Source organism: Phoca vitulina, unplaced genomic scaffold, assembly GCF_004348235.1.
Source record: "Phoca vitulina isolate PV1807 unplaced genomic scaffold, GSC_HSeal_1.0 scaffold28, whole genome shotgun sequence".
Classification (NCBI taxonomy): domain Eukaryota; kingdom Metazoa; phylum Chordata; class Mammalia; order Carnivora; family Phocidae; genus Phoca; species Phoca vitulina.
In genome coordinates this window covers 16,547,839-16,572,135 of record NW_022589731.1, presented here as the reverse complement: position 1 = coordinate 16,572,135, position 24,297 = coordinate 16,547,839, and the positions used below count along the sequence as shown (strand labels likewise).

Here is a 24,297-nt window from a genome sequence, read left to right as displayed (position 1 = left end):
TCTTGGCTGGAGGTTCAAAGAGGCTACCACATAGAACCACAGAAATGGTATTGGAGTAGGGGTGAGATAAGCAGCTCCCCAAAAAAGATGGAGTGGTAATGAGTAAACAAACCTCTAGATATCTACAACAGTGACCAAGTTGAGTGAGGCATCTTCCTGATACCCAAGGATCACACAGACCAGAGGAAGATACAGGAATACATAGACTTCAACATAATGGGATGAGTGTGGTTATCTCAGTCTGCACAAAATCCTATGGGGACTAGGAGTGACCGCTTCCATCAGCAGAGCTCGGTGAGGCTGAAATGTAAGGTAGAGTAGAGGAGCAGCCCTAGGTGAAGCTGGACAGAAAGAGCAGGAACCGATTCTGAAAAGTCTTCAACAAGCAGCTAAGATCTTCTTTTAAAATAGGTGACTGGCAATAGATGGAACCTGTGTTTTAGAAAGATCACTCCCCATCCCAAATTGGTTAAGCAGGGCATTGACAGTTGCTAGACAGAGCAAGACTTGGTCCAAAAGTACAAGTCAGGAAGCTGTTACTACTGTCTAGAGGGGAGCCCAGAAGTGGGCTGAAGCACTGGGATGGAGATGGAAAGGATGGAGGCACCTTCAGAATGGAATTTCAGAAGGCAGAGGAGAGCAGAGCTGATGAAGAAGGGGTCCCAAGGTTTAACTGTGGCTGGGATCTGGGAGTCTGCCCCCAAGGAGATTTAATTTAATTAGAATTAAATCTAAACTGATTTGGGGGGTACTTTCAGTCTTTTCCAGGGGTATGCTAGTAAATGTTTAACTACTGCCTCTGGAGGGAGGGCCTGATCTGCATAGTTTACCAATTTCCATGGTGTAAGTACTCCTACTCTGGCCAATTTCAAACCACAGGAAGCCACTAGATGTGGAGATGGGAAACCAGCCAGTAGCAGTCGGTTCAGCACACCCTGGCTTCTCATTCTTCATCATGATGCTCCTTTAACATTGCCATGTCCCATTCAATGGAGAGTCAGGTCCCCAGATAAAGGCTTCCCCAGCAGGACTTTGAGAGGCTCTGTTGCTCATATACCTCTCCTGTCCAACCTTCCCCAGGCCTCTTCAGCAATTGAGCATCCAATCACAACACAAAGGAGAAAACCTAGGTTTGCAAATATATGACCAAACACCGACAAGAGCATCTAGCCAATGAGTAAAAAGAGAACACAGCAGATAAAATGGGAGGTGGGATAGTACAGTGGCTAATAAGTCAGTCATCAGACCACCTGAGGTTCAATTTAGTTCCTCCACTTGCTAGCTCTGTGACTTCAGCCCAGATATATAACTACTCTGTGGCTCTAATTGTGATCTCCAAAATGGGGATGTAACCGACAGTATTTTCTTCCTAGAGTTATTGAGTGGATAAGTAAACTAAGGTAAGAAGTGCTTGGTGAGTAATAAGCACTTGATAATGCACCTGATGATAATGAGTACTCCATCTCACTTGTCTAAGCTATATATGTTAATGAAGTTATAACCAAAGGAAAAATGGCTTTCATTCCTTTACTGACTTTGATAAGGAACTCAATGGGACATGGTCAACATTATGTTGGATGCTGAGGTCCATGAAGTCTGAGAATTTGAGAACGTGTCTCCCTCATCCCTATTTCCAGAGCATAGCATAGGGCCTGACTCATAGAATGGGCTCAGTACAAATTTTTGCTAACTAGATAGAGCACTAAGTGCTACAGGATCTACAAGAATGAATGAGATATTCAGGTGACCTTGGTGGACTTCTACTGGCACATTTTTCCACGATGTTAATGACATTTGTGTCTGCCTTAGGACAGAAGAAGGTTACCAATGAGACCATCAATAACAAAGGCTACTATAAACACATTTATCTCCAAAAAGCAAAGGCAAATTTCTCTCCAAAAGCTTAGGTGGCAGCTAAAGTGCTTTCTCAACCTTCATAAAAAATAATCAAATGTCAGCCTTGTAAATATTTATGATCCTAAACAGTTCATATTTGAACATCACTTGTTTAAAGATCATTTGAGTGCTTTTTGACAGAAATCTTATATTCTACACCATTCCCTGTACACAGTACTTAGAAAACATGCCTTTATAAGGTTTTCCAGTATAAGGTCACAAAGGTAACTAAATGTGATTGTATAGGCCCACCCAGGGCTTCATTTATTCTGGGCAGTACATTTATAAAGGTTAGAAGCAAACAGATTTACTGATAAGGAGGCCACCGTGACTTTTATTCATAATTAAATATTATTTGACTCATAGTGTTTCTGCTTCTTAATTTCCAGTTAGAACACAAGAAGGAAATGAGAGAAAGGGCAAAGAAAAAGTCATCATACAATAATGCTCCTTACATGTTCCAGCCAGGCAGGGGTGTGGCAGTGTGATTTGGTTAAGTTCATGATCTGCCAGCAACCACCTGTGACTTCAAACGAGTCATCTAGGCCTCAGTTTCCTCAATAGCAAGAAAAAATATTCAAGATTATATAAATAGCAAGTATTGTTGGTGTGCTTTTAATCATTCATCCAAAAAAATGCAACTATTTCTTAACTTGTGATAGGCGTTCTCACTCTAAAACACAATGGTTCTAAAAAATAAAAAAACACAATGCTTCTATCAATTTGATAATAGGCGTCTAAGAATCACAAGAAAAATGGACATGTTTTACTCAACCACCCAAGAATAAGCCCAAAACTCTCTGAAACCATGAGTCTCAAGTGTTCCATTCCGATACTCCATCCAGAGCAAAAATGTCTGGGTATTACTTAAATTTCAGTTTTTATCCACTTTGCTAGAAAAATCAAAAGAAAGGAGAAAATGGAGAGACCTTACAAACAATCCATGAAGTGTGCTTAAGAATCGACCAGACTGTATAAATTTGTCAGAGCTCAGAAATCTGTAATCATTTACCAGGATTTCTTTGGAATGATTGGCCAACTGGAAGAGCAACTTATTCACTTATAATAATACATAACGAATATGAAATTGTCAGAGGTTGAGGGATACTACATAATGAATTTTCCAGAAAACTGACAAGGATGAAAACTTTGTTTTTAAGCATGAAGGATTGAATGTTTTCTAAAATATATAGCCTATTTCCCTGTCTGCTTATCTTGAGAATAATGAGCTCGATTAAATCTTTCTGGGAAATCAGTTTCAGCATCATTGGCTATCCACTGTCCAGGCTGATAGGGCCAGGCACCAGCTTCCCTGCCTTGCAGCTACAGCCTGAACATGTGACCCAAACTTAGCCAATGGAACACTCTGGGGGCACATTAGGAAAAGGTGGCGGTAATTGGGGGTTTTATTGTTTGGGGTCCAAATAAAAAGAGACGAGGAGGAAATAAAGACTCTCTTCTGTCCATAGTTGCGATCCCCAACAAGGAGAGCCAGAATAGCACCCTGAGGATGGCAGATACCTGAGTGCTTGGAAGCATCACTAAGCTGCTGAACTAAGCTTGGATAGGACCCAAGATTTCCAGATAGGCGAAAAAATGATTATCCTCTTGTGAAGTCACTGCAGTCAAAAGGATCCTTTTCTTGCATCTAAAAGTGCTTAGCTGATAGGCAAGGTCTCCAGGAAAGACTAAATTGGGGTTCAGAGCCAGACTATTTGTGGGACAGGTGACCCAGCAGCCATTCCAAGTAACTGCACAAGTTGATATTCAAGGTGCTCTTTTGTTGGACTATAAAGGATGAAAGAGCTTGTTTGCAAGTGTTCACTCACAGGCTTCTACCTCGCAAAGATGATGGATGGGAGGGAGGGGCAGATGACACAAGTGTTCACTCACAGGCTTCTACCTCGCAAAGATGATGGATGGGAGGGAAGGGCAGATGACAGTGTGGCTTGGTGTCCAGGTGTGGCAGGAAGTGTGACCGTGAAGAGCTTGGGCTCCGGGCTCTGGCCTGATCGCAGCTCCACCACATACGACAAGTTACGTAAGCTCTCCGGGCCCCTTCCCTAGACGAGGCAGTAATAGTGCCCTCCTCCCAGGGCCGGTAGCAAGAAGGCTGGATGTCACTGGGTCTCCCACGTCATGGACTATGGGATGTTAAAATATGGGGAATGGGAGGAAAGGGTCTTTGACTTGGTGAAATGTGGTGAGTGGCACAGAGAAGGAGCCATGGGCATGTCTGCCATGGTCAGTAGAGCTAGAGGAAGGGCCTTTCCCTCCAGCTCCACTTGGGATCCAGGACAGAGGGTCCCTCAGGGACCGGTGGTTTGGGCCATGAGGAAAGGGAGCCCCCCAGCACAGAGACTGGCAATCCCACAAAGCAACTCCAGTGGAAACCAGGAAGGTATGGGGCCAGCCAGCCATGCGAGGGGGTCATTGCAGGAGTGAGGTGGGGACAGGAGCAGGTGCATCATGGTTCCTGCTTCTCCTGCAACTTCACTGTGGATGTGTTTTTGTGGGCCATTGGGAGGTCAGTTCCATCCCCCCACAATGAAATGTCCCCCCCCCCCCCATCACATTACCTGTGTGGGCTCTGGCGGCGTTTTCTGACCTTCCTGGATTGCTCCCTCACCAACAGGGTCCATCTGCCCCCCTCTCACAGCGCCACACCTCCCCACACCCAACCCCCCAACCCCACTCCCTCATGGCCTTCTTTGGATCTTTCCGGCTAGGGATCTAGGAAATCAGAAAACCAAATGTCACCAAGTACCTGGAAAGCTCTTTCATGAGTGAAACAAAGGCACACTTCATTCCTCTGTTCTGTCACCCATCAGATAATTTCCAGCACCTGCTTGTGCTAGACGCTGTCCAGGCACTGGAGACACCAAGGGCCCGAGAGACCAGGCTCCTGCCTGATGGGATTGACATTTTAGTGGGAAGCACAGATGACAACATCTAATTAAATCAACAAGATGATGCAGCGGTTATAACTGAGGAAAAGCAAGCAGTGGGAGGTGGGGAATTGGGGGCAGGACGAGTGGTCTAGATCTCTCTGAAGGTGACATGTGATATGAGACCTGGAAGATGGAGCCTGACTTGCAGAAGTCAGACAGAGATTCTCTGGCAGAGGCCATGGCAAGTGCCAAGACTGGAGACAGGAGGCAAGTCGGGGCATTTGAGCAGAAGGTGGCCATGGTGGCCGGCAGCAATGAGCAATGGGAGGCCACAGAAGGACTTGGTGTTCCTCCAGTATCGGCAGGAAGCCACCACAGGGTTATTGGTGGGGTTGGTTCTGGTTTGGTTTTCAGCCCGGGCTCTGTACTTTAGACAGGCTTAGGCTGCACTGGCCATGGGACAGAGAGGGGCCTGCGGGAGGCAGGAGACAGAGCAGGGCAGCCTGCAGGAGGCTTGCAGGCACCTGGCAGAGAGAAGATGGTGGTGGGGACAGGGGTGGTCACACTGGAGATGATGAGAAGTGTTCAGAATCCAGACACATGTCACAGGAGGAAGGGCTGGGTGGGCTGTACTGTGTCCCCCAGAAACAGAAGTTCAAGGGCTAACCCACCATACCTGCGAATATGATCATTTTTGCAAATAGAGCCTTTGCAGATACAACCAAGATGAGGTCACAGCGGGTGAGGATGGGCCCTGAATTCAGTGACTGGTGTCCTCACCAGGAGACAGACGTGAAGACACAGAGACACGCAGAGGGGGAGGCTGGTTGGGCACAGCCCCAAGACAGGGCAGGCCAAGGATGGCCAGCAACCACTGGAAGCTGGAAGAGGCGAGGAAGGGTTCTCCGTGAGAGCCTCCAAGGACCAGGGGCCTGGTGACACTTTAATTTCAGACTTGGGCTCCAGACTGTATGAGAATAAATGTCTATTGTTTCAAGCCACCCAGTGTTAGTCCTTTGCTCGGGCAGCCCCGGGAAACCAATACAAGTTTGTGAGAGACAAGAGCGGGTCTCTGAGAATGGCACGGAGCCCTGCAGAGCTGGAGTAAAGGGACCAAGCTTCTGTGGCCATAAATTACATGCCCAGCTGCAGCTCTCCATCCCCTTCCTTGGAGCGCTGATGATGCCAATGGAAGTCCCTGCCTTTGGGGACACTGACTGTGTAACCAAATCACTTGGCCATAGCTGAATGAGTCTCACACGTACACATTCCCCATCCCCTTCATCACTTCTCTGCTCACTGCTGCCAGCAGTGTCACCCGAACAAATTTATGTCACTGGCAACAGTGCTATTAAATCCGTCCTGGACAGTGAGCTGCAGAGCCTTATCTGAGTTTTGAAAAAAAAAGTCCTCCTTTTGAGTCAAAAGATCATTAGACACAATGCAGGGACAAACTACAAATCAGTGCTGACCGCTGACGTGAGCTCTTAATGGAATCATAAAACAAACCCAATCTCTTGGAATTTTGCACAATTTTTGGAGAGCCACCCTAAGTGAGCCCCATCGATGCCTGCTTCTCCCTGCCTTAGACTATGAGGAGCTGTTTACAGGTCAGTCTGCTCAGCCAGTGGTCAACTCCCCGAGGACAGGGATCCCATCTGGTTTAAATTTGTTTTGAGCCTAGTACATTCACTTTTTCAATAAATATTTATGGAGAGCACTCCGCGAAGCTCCAGGCATCTTTAATAGTTGCCGAATTGAATTAAATACCTTACACTCCCTGGTAGAAATAAAATAATGTAAATGGAAGGAAGGAACTTACTCATTTGCTTAAAAATGAGAAAGAAAAAAATGGTAGAAAAGACACAGACAAAAACAGATAATGGAGAAATTCACCTTGTAAGATAATTAGGCAGGACCAGGGGATCTCAAAATCCCATCCAACTCTAGGCGAGAATGTTCCACTGAGGGAGGAAGGACAGGTAGGTGTGCAAAAATAGAAATCTCAAAGGGGCACCTGGGTCACTCAGTCAGTTAAGCATCCGACTCTTGATTTCAGCTCAGGTCATGATCTCAGGGTTGTGAGACTGAGCCCCACATTCAGCTCCACACTCAGCAGGGAGTCTGCTTGATATTCCCCCCCTTTCTGCTCCCCCTCCTGCTTTTGCTTGCTCCCTCAAATAAATAAGTCTTTAAAAAGAAGAAGAAGAAGAAGAAGAAGAAGAAGAAGAAGAAGAAGAAAGAAGAAGAAAAAAGAAGAAGAAAGAAGAAGAAAGAAGAAAGAAGAAGAAAGAAGAAGAAGAAAAAAGAAGAAAGAAGAAGAAAGAAGAAAAAAGAAGAAGAAGAAAGAAGAAAGAAGAAGAAGAAGAAAAAGAAGAAGAAGAAGAAGAATATAGACCTCAGAGATAGGCTTGAGTTTGAACAAACTTGGGAGCCAGGCAGCCACACCCTAATTGTGTGACCTCTTGCTGCCCTTCACCCTGTCCTTTCCTACTAATCCCTCATCCTACTTTGGAATTATGTGTTTGTTTTGTTTCTTAGTATCTGTCTGCCCAACTCGACTACAACCTCATGCTTCATGAATATTTGCTCACTGCAGTACACCCAGCGCTAGATCAGGTACATGTAGAGGGTAAGTATATATTCGTTGAATGTATGAATACATTAATTAAGTTAATCTCCCTAAGTCTCAGTATCATTTGTAAAATAAAAATTATAGTTATATTCACTTCCCAAGGGCCAATATGAGGGTCAAATGAGATGAAGTATTTCAAATGCTTGGCTCATTAAAAGGTGCTTGATAGATGAATACCAGGTTATAACCAATATCATTATCATTGATATTATGGACATAAAATAAAAACAAGAACACAGTTAAAAAGGTAAACCACATGATAAAGAGACATTTGGGGAAAGCTTAATAACATGGGAAGTCTGTCAGATTAAAATAAGGCATGCAGATGTAAATTGGATGAGGAGGAACCTTCCCCTTAGGTCGGAGACTGGGGGGCGCTAACCAGGTGCCAGAAGGAAGAGGGGACTCAGACAACATTTTCCCTTGGCTGTACTACTGGGATTCCACTTGCTCTGACAGCATCTCCAAAGAACAATGTAGAAGACCAGCAGTGGCTATACTTTGTCATGGAAACCAACACAGTCTTTCCCTGCCAGCCTCAAGCAAGGCTTGTTCCTTAATACCTGAAGTAAAATTATCAAAATTCTTGTCTGAATCATCCAGTTTGCAACCTAAAAGTTGTATCCTCGTTACCTGTCAAGTACATATTTTCTTTTGACCTTCTGTCAGATTTTACCTTAGAACATGCCCCAGTTCCAGCAAGCCTTGAGAGGAGATTTCAATCCACAGTTTGCGAGGTTACGGTAACAGACACCCAGAATCTGGCCATAATTCACACTCCCCTGTAGCTTATTTATTTCTTGTCAAACTATTTGAACTGCAGCCTGTACTTGAAAACACTGGTCTAGCACCTCACCTGAGCAGCCCCTGGTTTACTAATACTCTTGAAACAAGTCCCATGGCCAGATTTCACTGTGAAGTTGGGATGTTGGGTCCATGGCTTCCTCCTTGTAGACTCTTACACCATTTGTCTTTTGGCTCCAGAGCCATGTGAGACATCTCTCTCTGATATATTGAAGTAAAAATTGTTCTTGTTTTATCTCTTTAGTCCAGAGATCAATAAACTTTCTGTAAAGGGCCAGGTAGTAAATATCTTAGACTTTGTGAGCCAGATGGTCTTTGTCACAACTATTCAACTCTGCCATTGTCACCCAAAAGTAGACATAGACAATATGTAAATGAATGGTCATGGCTGTCTTCCAATAAAACTTTATTGACAGACAGCTATTGGATTTAGTACAAGGACCGTAGTGTGCTGACCCCCACTGTAGTCATGTATGCCCCACATTTAAAAAGCCAGAAAACGAATGGATTCTTGTCCTAAGAAACTAAAAGGAAACACATTCTAAAGGTTAACAAGACAACTAGCTCATTTACCACCAAATAAAGTATAATTATCCAAAAAATTGCCCCATAAATTATAGTTCTTGATGTTTTGTTGTTTGTTTTGACCAATTCTTCCCAGTACTGATTTTGTGGAAGCACAAAATAGATGGCAGAACCCCTTTTTCCAATGCCTCTCTTACAGAGAACCCAGACATATGAAGCTAAGGGAAGCTATGAAGGGGCTTTCCAGATGGTCCACATCTTCACTGGTCTGGATATTCTGGAGTTATTTGGAGAGGCCCTGTGGCATTCCCAAAGAGCCCAATGTGGGGAACACTGGTAAAGAGCACAGAAGATGGGGCTGAGAGTTAGAGACCTGAGCTCTAGACCAGGCTGCTTCCAGTTTCGTTGTAAACTGCAGAGATATGAGGAGACAAGAGCTGAAGTTCCAGAAAGATGCAGAAGGTGATCCTGGCCCTGACATGCCAGGTCTTAGTTTGGGTCCTTGTGGACACCCAGCTGGTCTGCTGTGGTCTGCGCCATTTTCTCCCAGTAAACTTCATTTTGATCTTTCCTTAAAAGTTAGCTTGGCTGTGTGTCTGTTCCTCATGACCAAACAATCCCTAAACAAATTAGCAGAATTAGATTTAATGGCATTTCAATCTCCTTCAGCTCATGCTGAAAGAGACATCAAATGGGCCAAATGAATCCTGGCGTTCATTTTATCTGCAAATTCTTAAATTAATAAAATATTTTTCAGTCTTTCATAACACAAAATTCCAGGATGTGGAAAGAAGATTTGGACTTTCCGTTTACAGTTCAGATTCCACTTCTGGAATAAAAGTGAACCAGAGAACATTCAGGGCAAAGTTAGGCTAGTGATTCAAAATCAGGGGAGTGTGATTCATGAGACAAGATTAAAATAATTAATGCTACAGCCAAGCTAAATGAAGAGTAAAGGTGTACAGATAAGCAAGTCTGACTACCTAAAAGGAATAAACAACTGAGCGATGAGGTTCTTGGGGTGGTGTTGAGGCATATCAGATAAGAAGAGAGCAGGGAGGCTCAGAAAAATGTCCTGAATATTGCTAAATCCGTTAGAAGATAGAATTATCCCTCTGCAGGAATTTGCCAAATTATCTTCAGAATTCACTGTGCAGTTTCCGAGATCGGCCTCTATAAGCAGGTACAAGATGTGTATTCGAGCATTAGTTTAGTTCCCACTGGCAGAAAGGGGCGACGTTAGAGTTGCCCTCTGGCTCTTGGGTCTCCCTTGGAGGCTGTGACCTGACATAGCCTAGCCTCCACACAAGGTACACACTTGGGAACAGTCGTTAAGTACTCAGGAGGCAGCACGCTCATCCCTTGCACCCGTGTTTAGCTCTCCAGAGACAGAAGGACCTAGATAGCTCACCTGCTTGGATTTAAGAACAAAAATTGCTATATAAGACAGTGGGAATGGAATTGATTGGGCCTCAGGCGTCTGAAATAAGGACTTTTTACTAGCAACGCAGCAGGGTAGATCATGTTGATTTTGTTTCCTTATTTAGGGCAGAGAACTAGCTGGGGATAAGAAAACAAAGTCCCATGGGCCAAATCCAGCTGCCATCTGTTTTTATAAATAAAGTTTTATTGGAACACAGCCACATCACTTCTTTACTATCTGGCTTTTTACAGAAAATGTTAGCCAGCTCTGGTACTAACTCCTTTCCATGACATTTTCTAAATTCTGACTCTTCCCCGGGTGGCCATACAGTAAGAACGTGCTTCCAACTGGTATGTGTGTGTGCATGAGAGAGAAGAAGATTTGCCTTTCTCATTCATGACAATGACAGATAATGGGTTGAGGTGTGCCCCAAGAGAGTTCCCGTGGGACCTCTCAGCCAACCAAGAGAAAGGAAGATTCCTGGGGGACAGAGCAAAGTTCATGGTCTCCACTGGGCCTCCAGAGAGAATGAATCTGTGTCTTCCATCCTGCATCACCTTAAAGATGATACCGGACAGGGTTCTCTTTTCCTCAAGTATCAGAAACCCAGCCCACGGTCCCTGCATCCTTGCACAAACTCAAAACTGAAACCAATGGTAAACAATCTCACTGCTTCGCTCAGTAATAGGTTTGGCCAATCCTGCATTTATTGGATGATTTAAATTCCAGCTCCTCAGAAACTGTAGATTTCCGTTTTCTTCTCGGCTAACACAATTCACGAAGAACAGCCAAGGGCAGCCAATTTCTATTAAACCTTTCCAATTATGTAGGAGGATTGTTTCTCGTTCCAACTACCCATGTACACTGGATGTTAGGGGATAATTTTCCACAGAGAATCCAGTTCCTGGAGGGACCAAGCCCCACCAGCAGCAGCTGTTGCCCCTGCCCTTTCTGTGGTGGTGAAATCATGAGCTGACGGCCCCAGCCAGCTGGTACTTTTCTGATCCGGGTCGTTTATCACCTTGACAGGAAGACCGGAAAGCAATTGGATGATAGTTTCAATCCACGTGATAGAAAGCATATTTGTATCAAAAATAAGTGTCTGCAATTATAAAGCCGTTTTAAAAAACCATTAATCCTTAAAATCCTCCATCTGTTATGAAACGGGCTTCATTTGGGTATTTAACAAAATGACAAAACAGGTTCTGATTCCCCTGTTTACATTTCCCTGGTGGCATCCTCCTTCCCCTCAACCGCATTCAGCCAGCAACTGGACTCCTAGATCCTGCCAGCTTTGTCACCTTCGGGGGGAAGCTTAGCTGCCATGATCGTGCCGGCCTTCGAACATGATGCCTCCGAGGGCATCAGCAAGGATGGGAAAGGATGTTAAGACCATTCCCATTAAAGGGGGGGGCGGATTTCCATCATACCAGCATCAAAAAGCACCACACAGGGGATGACAGTGTTGTAGCAATCCTGTCAAGTAGCTAACAATGTCTTCGTTGTCTTATGGTTGTCAAACGTATATTATCAGTAACCACACTAAAGGAAGTTTTGGGATTTTCTTTTCTACCAATGTACCCAGGTTCTCTGTTATTCTTCCTTCTTTCTCCTGCCACCTTGTTCATCACCCATTTCCCTCTTCGTAATAAAAAGAGTTAGTCAGTGGCTATACCATATTTAAATGTTTGAGATGAGCACAGGGTGTTATACACAACTAATGAATCGTTGAACACTACAACAAAAACTTATGACGTACTATGTGCTGGCTAACTGAACTTAATAAAAAAACTTAATTAATTAATTAATTAACTTTAGCTGAGGGGCGGCTGGGTGGCTCAGTCAGTTAGGTGTCTGCCTTCAGCTCAGGTCATGATCCCAGGTCCTGGAATCGAGCCCCACGTTGGGCTCCCTGCTCGGCGGGGCATCTGCTTCTTGCTCTCCTCTGCCTCTCACCTTGCCTGTGCTCTCACTCTCAAATATATAATAAAATCTTTAAAAAAATAAAAATAAAATAAAAAAATAAATGTTTGAGAATCAGCAGGTCCTCTTTCCTGAATTTAAGCTTCTGGAAAGGTAACTATTTTTGTTGGTGGTCAACATTCCCTTTGTAGAGAGTTTGTGCATAAGGACGTTTCTATTTCGTGGAGGTCCCCTTACAGGGGCATCAGTAAGAATATTGGGGGATGGTCTGCAAGTCATTCTGAAAGCTATGGGAATTCAAGGTGAAGGTGTGGCTTTGGCCCCAGGCTCCCGCAGGGAAAGGAAGTCGGCACAGAGCCACAGGCTGCTGGCACCCACTGTTCTTTGCTGTCCTCGTTCCTGAGGACACAGAGAGAACATCTTTCGGACTAGAACTGCTCCCCCAGAGCAATGAACGCTGAAACGTTACTAATGGTCTTTCTCCAACACTAAGTTCTTAATGTTTTCTATACCCTTGTTTCTTGGACAAGCATTCCCCACTCCAAGTTTAAAGACAAACCATGTAAGCCCAGCTTTCTCAAAGTGGGACAGGCACATTTTCTCAAGACTGATTGTATTCGACTATGGCTTGTGCTTTTTTATTCCCAATTTTATTATCTTAAATATATTATTTTAGCATTAAGCACACCAGTCACTTGGAGAAACACAATGCTCAAATGTAAAGAGCCCAGCTGGACTTAGACCGTGCTTTCGAAGGAAAATATTATCATTCCAATGTGACTTGAAAATTCAAAGGCTTTGTGATAAGCACATGTGGAGATTTGCCTTCTAAAATACGAAAATATTCTCTGCTATTCACAAAGTTTACAAATGCCCATGAATAAAACATCATGATTTCTCATGGGAAATAGCCTAAAATGTTGTCCAAACAAGAAGGGCCACGTAGAAGTCCTTTCAGATTACATAAATCCACAGATTCTCCAGCCATCAGAATCGGCGAGGGCCTTTGGGGCTGCTTCTGATGAGTCCCCTCAATCTCCAATTCTAAGGGTTTTAAGTACCTAGCATTTGGGAGGCACTGTGGAAAACACAATTTCTACCTTAATCCAACCTTCAATATGTGTTGTCAGGGCACAAAAATGCTACAAATTCTTAACAAAATACTTCACATGATGTTTCTATTATGCAAGCTTGGACTTTTGCACTTTATTTTCAGATAGATGTTTCCCATATAGAATTTTAGGGGCTTCCAAATTCATACCTTCTCTGGGTCTTCACTGCCTGTCGTTAGGGTTTGCAAAACCTCCCCACCTCTGACTTTCTTCTCTAGTCCCTCCTCCAAACATTACTAGAATTACTTTCTGGACACCCAGGACTGATCATCATTCTCCAAGTTTGACGCTTCCATATCGTCTATAGAATGACATTGAAGCTTTGCAGCAAAGAGCTTATTACACTTCTAGCCTAGATAAAGTAACAGGAGGATTTACCCTCCCATCCAAACTAACAAAAAAATACACAGAATATAAGAAACAATGGTTTCCAAGACACTGGACATCAGCCAATGAAGAGCAGTGAGGGACAGGAAACAAATAGGGTGAGCTCTACAATTATTCCTCTATACTGTAGAGTTTCCAGTCTACAGCACAGGCTGGGGATACCAGAGAGCCTGGCAGAGTCCCTGAACTGAGGAGACAGAGCTGAGTCCAGAGAAACCAAGGCAGCTATAGTTCACAGGACAGAATGTCAGGGAAGAAAAAGCTGCAGAGAGAGAGAATTCTGGATTTGCAGTGTTCCTTCTCCTCATGTATCAGCTGAATCCTGGTCAACACATGTGCATACAGAAACTTCCTGAGGCCAGGGAACCACCTGAAAGGATTAGAGGTAAGAGTGCCTATTGCTCACATGGGACCAAAAACATGTCTCTTCTAGTCAGACTGTAAAACCCCATGATTCATGAAACCTTCAGGAGAGTACACAGAGGGGGTTGCCTTATTGATGAGAAATAATTAAACCTAGACTGAGTATAGCTCTGGTCCCACCTAAAAACATCAATAGCAAGACCCAAAGAGCCAAATTGCTTCCAAGTAACCTAAATTTGTCACAGAACAAAGCTCAATAAAATTTACAGAAATACAAAGAAAATAAATCTTACACCCAACAAAATAAAATTTACAGTGTCTAGCATACTTTCAAATATTACCAGGCATGCAAAGAAACAGAAAAATATAACCCCTAAAGAGGACAAAAAATAATCAAAATTGACACACAACTGACATAAATGTTAGAATTGGCAAAGACATTAAAATAGTTGTTACAATGATAATTCATATGTTCAAATGCTATGTAGAGATATGGAATACATAAAAAGTGCCAAAATTAAACTTCCAGAGGCTACAATGTCTGAGGTGAAAAATACACTGGATGAGATTAATAGATTAGACATGGCAGAAACAAGTCTTAGTGAACTTAAAGATATCACAGTAGAAACTCTCCAAAATAAAACAGAGAATTTAAACAATTAACAGAGCATCAGTGAACTGTGGGAAAAGTTCAAGTGGCCAAATATATGTTGTACTTGGAGACTCCTAAAAGAGGAAAGAAGGGGAGACTGGAAAACTATTTGAAAAAATATGGCTAAAAATTTCCAAATTTGATGAAAACTAGAGCCCACAGATCCAAGAATCTCAACAAACCCCAAGCATGTGCACACACGTGCACGCACACACACACACACGAAGAAAACTACATCACAATCAAATTGCCCAAAGCCAATGATAAAGATAAAATCTTTAAAGCATTCAGAGGAATAAAAGACATGTTAAATATAAAGGATCAAAGATCCTTTTGATTACAGATTTTTTGTAGGAAACAATGCAAGCAAATAGTACAAAAACATCCTTAAAGTACTGAAAGAAAATAATGTCAACCAGCAAAAAATATCTTTTAAAAACAAAAGTGAAATACTTTTTAAGACATAAAAACTAGGAAGAATATATAGCCAACAAAATTACACTATAAGAAATGTTACAGAAAGTCCTTCAGGCAGAAGAAAAAAATACACCAATTGGAAATATAGATCTACATATAAGAATGAAGAGCACCAGAAATGGTAACTTCCTGGGCAAAGATATGATTTTTTTTCCTTATTGTTAAATTTCTTTAAACGATAACTGATTATTAAAACAAAAACAATAATGTAGTATAGGGTTTATAACATATGTAAAAACTAAAACATACGACAAAATAGCAAAAGCATCAGGACAAAAAGAAATGGAAATAAACTATTGTCAAGTTCTTATATGACGTCATACTGCTTTAACAGGGATAGACTATGATAAGTTACAATACATACCATAAAACTTAAAGTAACCACCAAGAAAACAAAACGAAGTATAGTTAATAAGCCAACAGAGAAGATAAAATAGTAAAAAAATATTCAACTAATCCAAAGGAAGACAGGAAAAGAGGAAAAAGAACAGTGAACAGTTGAAACAAATAGAAAAAAAGACAGCAAAATGATTTAAAACTTAATCATATGAATAATCACATTACATGTAAATGGTCTAAGTATTCCAATCAAAAGGTACAAATTATCATATTGGACTAAAAAAAAGAGCAAGACCCAACTATAGGCTGTGTATAAGAAACATGCTTTAAATATCCAGACACCAAAAGATTAAAAGGATGAAAAAATATATACCATGCTAACACTAAGAAAAAAAGCTGGAGTGGCATATTTAACATTAAATTTTAGAGCAAAGAATATTACCAGTGATAAAGTCATTTAACAATGATAAAAGAATCAATTCACCAAGAGAATATAACAATTATAGATATCAATGCCCGTATTAGCAGAGACTTAAAATACATAAAACAAAAACTGATAGAAATGTAAGGAGAAATAGACATGTCCATAATTATAGTTGGAGATTTCGATTCCCCTCTCAAAAACTGATTGAACAAGTAGAAGATTAGTACAGATATAGAAGGCCTGAACAACCCTATCAACCAACTTGACCTGATCAAGATTTATGGAACACTCTATCCAACAATCATAGAATACACATTGTTCTCAAATGAAAATGGAACATTTTCTAATATCCTCAGTCATAAAAGCCTCAATAATTTTAAACAGAGTCAAGTCATTCAAAGTATATTCTCTAATCAGACTGGAATTAAATTAGAAATAACAGAATATCTGGAAAATCCTTACTATTTGCAAGCTCTGCAGTCTGATTTTTGACCCCTTCATGATAGACTCAACTATTGTTTATAAGATTGTCTCCTACTGCTGTAATAACAGCTAAAACTTATGCAGTCCTTATCTGTGAAGATTTAGGGCTCATAATGATTCTATAAAGTGAATGGTTTTATTCCTATTTTATAGGTGAAGAAACTGAGCCACAGAGCAGTAATGGAAGCTCTTTGAGGTCATGACGGTTAGGAGTGTTATAGCCGAGACCGGCACTGAGGCAGCCTGGGTCCACAGCCTGCGCCCTTAGGTACTACTCTCCTGCCTCTCAGTCCTATATCTGACCACTGGCCATTTCAAAGACAGCTCCCCCTCCTCCCCTTTTTGTCTTTGCCTCAGCCTGTTCCCTCTTTAAGACATGCTCTTCCCATCTTTTCTTGGGGGTCACACATGGGCTCTACTCACCCTCTCCATTTAAGCATCTCTCAATTCCCAACTTAAAAACCATCTCAAATTTCATTCAATAAGAGTTCTCTGCTCTCTACAGGAATAACATAATTCATTTTCTAAACTGAAGCATTCAGTAATAGGCAAAGTTTTTTCTACCTTTTCTATGGTAAACCAAGAAGAGTTAGATCTACAATAGGAACCCAAAGTCCATCAGAAGAAAAGCAGAGGAGGGGCAGGCCATGGCTTCTCTGAATCAGAAATTAGAACAGGGAGGTTGACAAAACCAGCACTCCTTTTTAAATCTCCTTTCCCACCAGTTAAAGTTACTTTCCTAATCTCACCTGTGGTTACTTCCCGGGCAGATGTACTTAAGTAGCCCGTGGCCAGACAGACTAAAAACTGCTTCAGAAGTAGGTCACTTACAGCCTCCTCCTTCCTAGTGCTCACCTGCCCAACCAGGCTGGGACCGCCTTCTCGTTCTGGGCATCTCTCTTGCCTACCTGGATACCTGAGGTTCTGCAGAGTCTAACCCTGGCTCCCACATCCCCCCTCCACCCCACCCTGCTGTAGCACTCACCATGTCACAAAGTGACCTTTTCAAATGCAAATCTCATATAATTTCCTGCTTAACACCCTTCAGTAAGATAAAGACCAAAATCCCATACTTGGCCTACATGGCTCTACATGGCCTAACAGTACTAGCCTCTAAGCCCAATCTCTCAACACATGCATGACTCTCTGAAACCCAGCCTTATAGGCCTCTCTCTCCACCCCCAACTCCAAACCACTACTGCTAGTGAATTCCAACACTTCCTTTGGATTTCAGTTAAATTCTCTCTTTCTCAGGGAGGTCACCCCTGCTGAACTGCCAATGAGCCATTATAATTTCCAAGAGCAAAACATGCCCGTCCTTCCATAGCCCTTGTCACAGTGACAGTACTGCATTCACTGTACGATTTTGGGGGTTAGTGTTGATCTCCACTAGACTTTAAACTCCTTGAGGACAGATACTCTGTCCATTTTTGCATCCTTGGCATCTAGCTCATGGTTGGCCCTCAATAAGCATTTACTTGATGGGTGACCAAATTAGCCTGGTAACCCAGGGGTGATATGAATGATATGGACGGACTATAAAATGGACAATATTAGCGTTCTCATCTCTCACCGGACATGTTACTCTCCCTTCCTCAGGAAGCTTCCCACCTGAGGGATCAAAGTGCTGGGAAATCGTCTTCAGTCCTAGTGCTCAGAGGGGCCCAATCCCTGATGTATTTTAGTCATGACTTCTTTTAACAATTGTTCTTTGGCTCCCCAACAAATTGATCAAATACCCATACTGTGGTATTTGCCACTGTTCCACGCACATAGTTTTACTGTCGTGGTCTCCTGTCTGCCTCTGTGGCTAAACGGATTTTTACAAAGCACATCCTCCCTGGAGCTTGAGGTTTCTGTACATGAAATTAGGCTGATGGGATTACAGATGAGTGACACAGCACAATTGAATCAAAGTGGTCATTCCAAACGAATGTAAATACATTAAGGATTTGGGAAAAACTGATGCTAGCTTTATTTGCACCTCTCCTACCTTGGAGACAACAATAGGGACTTTCATTTATTTAATTTTACCATTGTCAAGAAATAATAGAACTCCCTGTTAAATCCTGAGCCAAATAGATCTCAGGTAAACATTCTCTGTTCTTCACTGACCCACAATCAGCCTGCAAAGGCCACAGCCTTCCAATCCTACCATCTCCCCAGCCCTTTCTCCTGGTTCTCGTGAATTCATCAGATTCCAATAGCTTTCAGGATTTGGGGTTGGATATAAATCAACTTTCTCCTATTGGCATTTGTGTTTATTTTTACCTTTTTTTACCCCAAAGGATTAGATTGTATGTTTCTAGAAATCTCTCATTTTTCTCTAACACCACGTGTATACTTTGTTCCACAGAAAGGAAGGACGCAGAACAAGGTAGGATAGTGTTTTTTTCCAAAAAGAAGAGACAACAGAATTGTTTTGCATGATGTGTCCTCCCCATAGCCTAGTTTCCCGGTCTGATGTTGTGGCCCAAAGAAGGGAAAGAGCAGATGCAAGTTTCTCACTCTCCTCATTACTCCCAGAGATGTCCTAAGAAGCCCAAGTCTCATAAAACTTCAACTGAAATCAAAGCCTCTGGCTATACACAAGCACCGGAATGAGAAAGTTCTAGTATGTCCCAGAGTCCTGCCTTATGGTACGGCAGCATTCTGTTAACACAAATCTCTGGATCATGTTCATTTCTGACATGTCAAGTCTCCTCTTTGATATTTACTGCTTCACATTCATCTCATTTGATCCTTAAAATGCTGTGAAGCAAGCAGGGCAGGTTTTATCATCCACATCTTAGAGAAACAGAAACTAAGGTTCTTGTGGTGCCTGGGTGGCTCAGTCCGTTAAGCGTCTGACTTCAGCTCAGGTCATGACCCCGGGGTCCTAGCCCAAGTTGGGGCTCCTCGCTCAGCGGGGAGTCTGCTTGTTCCTCTGCCCCTCCCCCTACTCAAGCACTCTCGCTCTCTCTCTTAAATAAATAAAATCTTTAAAAAAGAAAAAAAGAAAGAAACTAAGACTCTACGTAGACACCTTTTTCTGCTCGTCCAGCCTCCCTTCCCTTCTCGGATACCAGCATCTCCCTCTCACTTAGGAAAAACCTCCACCCACATCACATTTGGTTTCCATGAGGCTGGTAATCCCTGGACACTGCTGCTTACCTCCTGTGCTGCCACCACCCCCCCCAAGCTAAGAGAGGGTCACCGCTAAAAAAAAAAAGCCACTCAGACCTTCTGTCTCCCACAACTTTGAGCCAAGCAGAGGACTCAAGGCAGAAGGCCGTTGGAACCGAGGGACAGCCCACAAGGCCTGCTGCTGAGATCCTTAGAGTGGCCGGATTGCCTCAATCCCCCTTTCTTCTGGAACCCTTCCAGTCTGCTCCCGACAGATCTGTTTTTCCTGCCTTAAGTTAATCATAGTTTTTGTTGCTTACGACCAAGAACATAACAATATGTTTACAATTTGCCCAAGCTCTCAGTCTTGAACAAAGATCACTGGTGTTCTTTGTGCTGTGCCATGCAGTCCGAGATAGTGATATTAATATCTTCCCCAGCACAGAGGAGAGGGTAGGACTAATACAATAAATATAAAGCTAGTCCATTATCTAGGGCAGTGGTTCTTACTCTGGGCAAGTTTGCCCCCCAAGGGACATGTGGCAATGTCTGGAGACATTTCTGGTTGTCACAACAGGTAGGGGTAGGGTGGGCGCTACTGGAATCTAGAGGGATGGCTGCTGAACATCCTACAATGCCCAGGACAGCCCCCCAACAACAAAGAAATATCTGGCCCAAAATAATAGCAGCATGGTTTAGAAACCTTGATTTGGAGAAAATTGAGTTATCTACCATATTAGGATAACACCAGGCAGTAATACAAAAAAAGGACGAGGAGGAGGAAAGGAAAAAAGAGGGAAAAAAATGAACTGAAGGTTTCAATGGCTTAACACTTACCAAAGGTTTGCAACTTGCTGTTGAGCTGGTGACTGTCCTTTCTGTAATGACTTAGCAATCCAGACCTTCCCGTTACATGACACCACCAGGTTCCTAAGGTAGGGGATGCAAGAGCTGTAGAATTACATGCAGTCTCTTAAATACCCCAGCCGAGAGGTGACACCTGTCACTTCTACTCATGACCCACTGGCCAGAACAGGAAACCTAACTGTCAGGGGGTGGGGGTGGGGATGCAAACGATATTGAAGAGTAAACAATTCTGCCACACCACTCACGTGGCCCACTGATGCTATACTGTATTAGATGCAGAAATGTGCCTGCCCCATGACTAAGTTACACGGCTAGTTATCCAATCATCTCCTGTGCGGTGCATTCGTCAGTCATCTCCTAGAACCTAGGTGCTTTTTGGTTTTGGTTTTTTTAACCTCAAAGAATTACTTTACTATAGCAGCCCCTACCGCAGCCAATAATTCTTATCTCTAAATAAGTGTCCTGAAGGCTTGTTTGGCTAGGTGGTGATTGAACTATGAACTGCGGTAGACAGGACACAGCCAGCTAAATTCCTCTGATTCAAAGGGCATTTCCTCCCAAAAAGGATGGAGTCACGTAAATGAAATTATACCCGTACCTGATGCAGAGAGCTTATAAGCCAGACCAATCTATTTTCACTGGAAATAATTAGTTGGAGTCCATTTGTGCAGAGAGGTCATAGTGCAGTTAGAAATCTTTAAATATGCATGAAGTAGTTTCTCAGTAATTTTGGGCAGTGTTTCTTAACCATGGGCAGAGTCATTCCTACGGCCTTTTCTAAAAATAAATGTACAGGCTGACATTTTTAATCCAACAGAAGTATATTAAGATTACTGAGGGTGCAAATAAAGAATTGGATTACAGAAGCACCTGGGTGGCTCAGTTGGTTTAGCCTCTGACTCTTGATCTCAGCTCAGGTCTTGACCTCAGGGTGGTGAGTTCAAGCCCTGCATTGGGCTCCATGCTGAGTGTGGAAAACAAACTTAAAAAACAAAAAACGAAACAAAACACGAATCTGATTACAGGTAACTGAAAAACAAAAGGTGAGAGCTTTTTAAGAAGGATAGCAGGGAGCTTACAGAATCAAAGGGAGAACTGAACAGCCAGGACTTGGGAAAGGCAGAAGGTGGGGGCTGGGGGAGGGTGGGGGGATACTCTAGGAAGTGCAGCAGCCCAGCCAGTGTCCAAGGTCCTTCTGAGAGGTTCAAGGTCGCTCACCTCCATCTCCTTTCCCTTCCCCAGCTAGCAGAGAAATGAGCTGCTGGACTGGCCTGACAGAGGAAGGTATCTCCACCCCTGGATCAGTCAGCTTTGGGGGTACGTCTTCCATTAAGCTGCGTAACCCTGGGCAAGTTACTTAACCTCTGTGTGCCTCATCTCCTCACCTGTGCACTGGACATGACCACAGCACCCGCTCCTGAAGCAGCTATTATCAATCTGTCCTGCAGTTCCAATTGTTGTCGGAGTGGATCTAGAACATACATAATTTGGAAGGAGGATTGGCGCTTTTAATCAGTAGATTTACTGAGCACTTACAAGGAGTCAAACACCCTATGAAGCCTTTTACTTGCATCATCCCATTTAATCTTCCAAAGAGACTCAGGAAGCAGATACCTCCTGTGTGTGATCCCTTGCCCGGAACATGGCAAGTGCTCCAAAAATGTCGAATGAATGAATGAATGAATGAATGGTGGTACCACTGCCAACCATTTCAGCCAAGATGGCAGGTGGTGATCAGCACAGGTAGTAGCACCCACCTCTTAGAGCCGTGTTCCCCTGGACACTGCAGGCCCTGTACATGCCCAGCACCCTCCAGAGCCTGTTCCTCTCATGGGGCCACCACCCTAGTTGGTGTTCCCGGCAGGTACCAGTGGCCACTCTCTCACACTTACCCCATTTTTCCAGAATGTATTCATTATATATAAAGTACAGAACTGCCCATTTCTCTTTGATGTCTTAGAGTTTGTGTAAGTGGCATGGGGTCCAAGAGCAGGCAGATCTGGCTCCATGATTCTTCACTGTCCTCCATGTGACTCTGCACTATTGATTCTCTTTCTCTAAGCCTCAGTTTTACAATCTGTGAAAGGAGGATGAAGACAAGTAACTCAGCAGCTGTAGTGTAGGATGTGAACAAATGCATGGAAAAAACAGTACAATGCTTGGCCCACAGTAGGGCTTCAAACAATATTAGCTAAAATAAGATTTAATAATCATTATTATGGATACCATAGCTGGTAAAGGAAATAGATGAAAACAAATAAATTCCAAAGCAGAAATTTACTTTTAAAGTATATCTGTTTCCTTGATATTTGCTTTCCTTGAGATTTTCTGTTTTTCTTCCCCAGTTAAGACATGATTCTGGAACGAGATTGCCTGGGTTTGAGTTCAGATTCACCACTGAGTAGCTGGGCGACTGACCTTGGGCAAGTTTCTTAACCTCTCTGTACTTCAATTTCCTCATCGGTAAAATGTGATCATATTTGTAGCAAACTCATAGAGCTGTGATAAAGATTAAACAAACTAGTATTTGCAAAGCAGAGTGGCACCTATACACTGTAAGTACTACTTAAACCTGTTACATAAATGACACAGAATGCAGGGGGAATTTCTGGTCACTTAGTGTATCCAGTTAATTGGCTTCCAGGCATTATGTCTTGGTAAGGATACCGGTTAGACAAGGCTTACTCCATTTTATTTCTGGGTTCACCATCTGATCGTTTTTCAGATTTAGATTACAGAAAACTTAGACCCATGCTCATCCAGATCTATTCAACTGGATGGGAGGTAAGATCACTGGCTCTTGTATGGATCAAAATATCATGAAATGCTTTGATCATTGGGAACTACTGGGGTCCAGCTGTTTTCCTGGCCTCAGTACAAAGAAGCGACAGCTACTTCGAGTTGATTTTGAGACGGTGAAATCTTACTAGGGCACAGATGACAAAAGGGCTCTGGGAGCTAGCAGATGGCACCTGGTACACAGGCCCTTCAAGATGAGCAACAGCTAGAGGAGGAAGGTGAGATGCCCCGAGGCAAGTTGTTTTGCATATGAACTGCTGCATTTCTGATCAAGTTTCCCTGAGGCTTAGCAGAAGGAAGACTTTTGTAAAGCTTTCTCTTTAGGACATGCGGCAGGGAAGACAAAACTCCACTGAACACCATCTCTCCCTTTTTAAAAAATTGTTGTAAACACATAGTAAAATTTATCATCTTCCTATCCCATTTCCCCATTTCCCCAGCCCCTGGCAGCCACCACTCTACTCTTTTTTTTTTTTTTTTCTTTTAAGAGAGAGAGCCTGAGCCATGGAAGGAGGGGCAGAGGGAGAGGGGGAGAGAGAATCTCAAACAGACAATCCGCTGAGTGCAGAGCCTGGTAGTGCTCCATCCCACAATCCTGAGGTCACCACCTGAACCAGAAAGCAAGAATTGAATGGCTAACCGACTGAGCCACCGAGGCGCCCCTCTACTTTCTGTTTCTATAAATTTCACTACTTTAGATGCCTCATATAAACAGAACCATATAGTATTTGGTTTCTTGTGATTGCTTTATTTCATGTGGCAGAATGTCCTCAAGATTCTTCGATTTTGTAGCACGTGACAGTACTTCCTTCCTTTCTGAGGCTGAATAATATTTCATTGTATGTATATACCACATTTTGCTTAGCCATTCATCTATCACTGGATATTTTGGTTGTTTCCACCTCTCTCTCTCTCTCTCTTTTTTTTTAAGTAGGCTCCATGCCCAACGTGGGGCTTGAACTCGCGACCCCAAGATCAAGAGTCTCGCTTTACCAACTGAGCTAGCTGGTGCCCCAGGTTGCTTCCACCTCTTGACTGTTGTGAATAGCACTACTACGAACATGGGTGGGCAAATGTCTCTTCGAACCCTGCTTTCAATTCTTCTGGATATATACCCAGAAGTGAGATGGCTGGATCATATTTTTTTTTAAGATTTTATTTATTTATCTGAGATAGAGAGAGCAGGGGCAAA

The 24,297-nt window shown here is 42.9% G+C and overlaps 1 long non-coding RNA gene across 1 annotated transcript; it reads right to left on the bottom strand.

The window, feature by feature from the left end:
- Positions 1-21,259: 21,259 nt before the first annotated feature.
- On the bottom strand, positions 21,260-22,376 carry LOC116644123. The gene is made up of 3 exons (XR_004301701.1): positions 22,199-22,376; positions 21,692-21,777; positions 21,260-21,288 (listed from the first exon to the last, which is right to left on the bottom strand). It is a non-coding gene; the product is annotated as an uncharacterized LOC116644123 (long non-coding RNA).
- Positions 22,377-24,297: the final 1,921 nt, after the last annotated feature.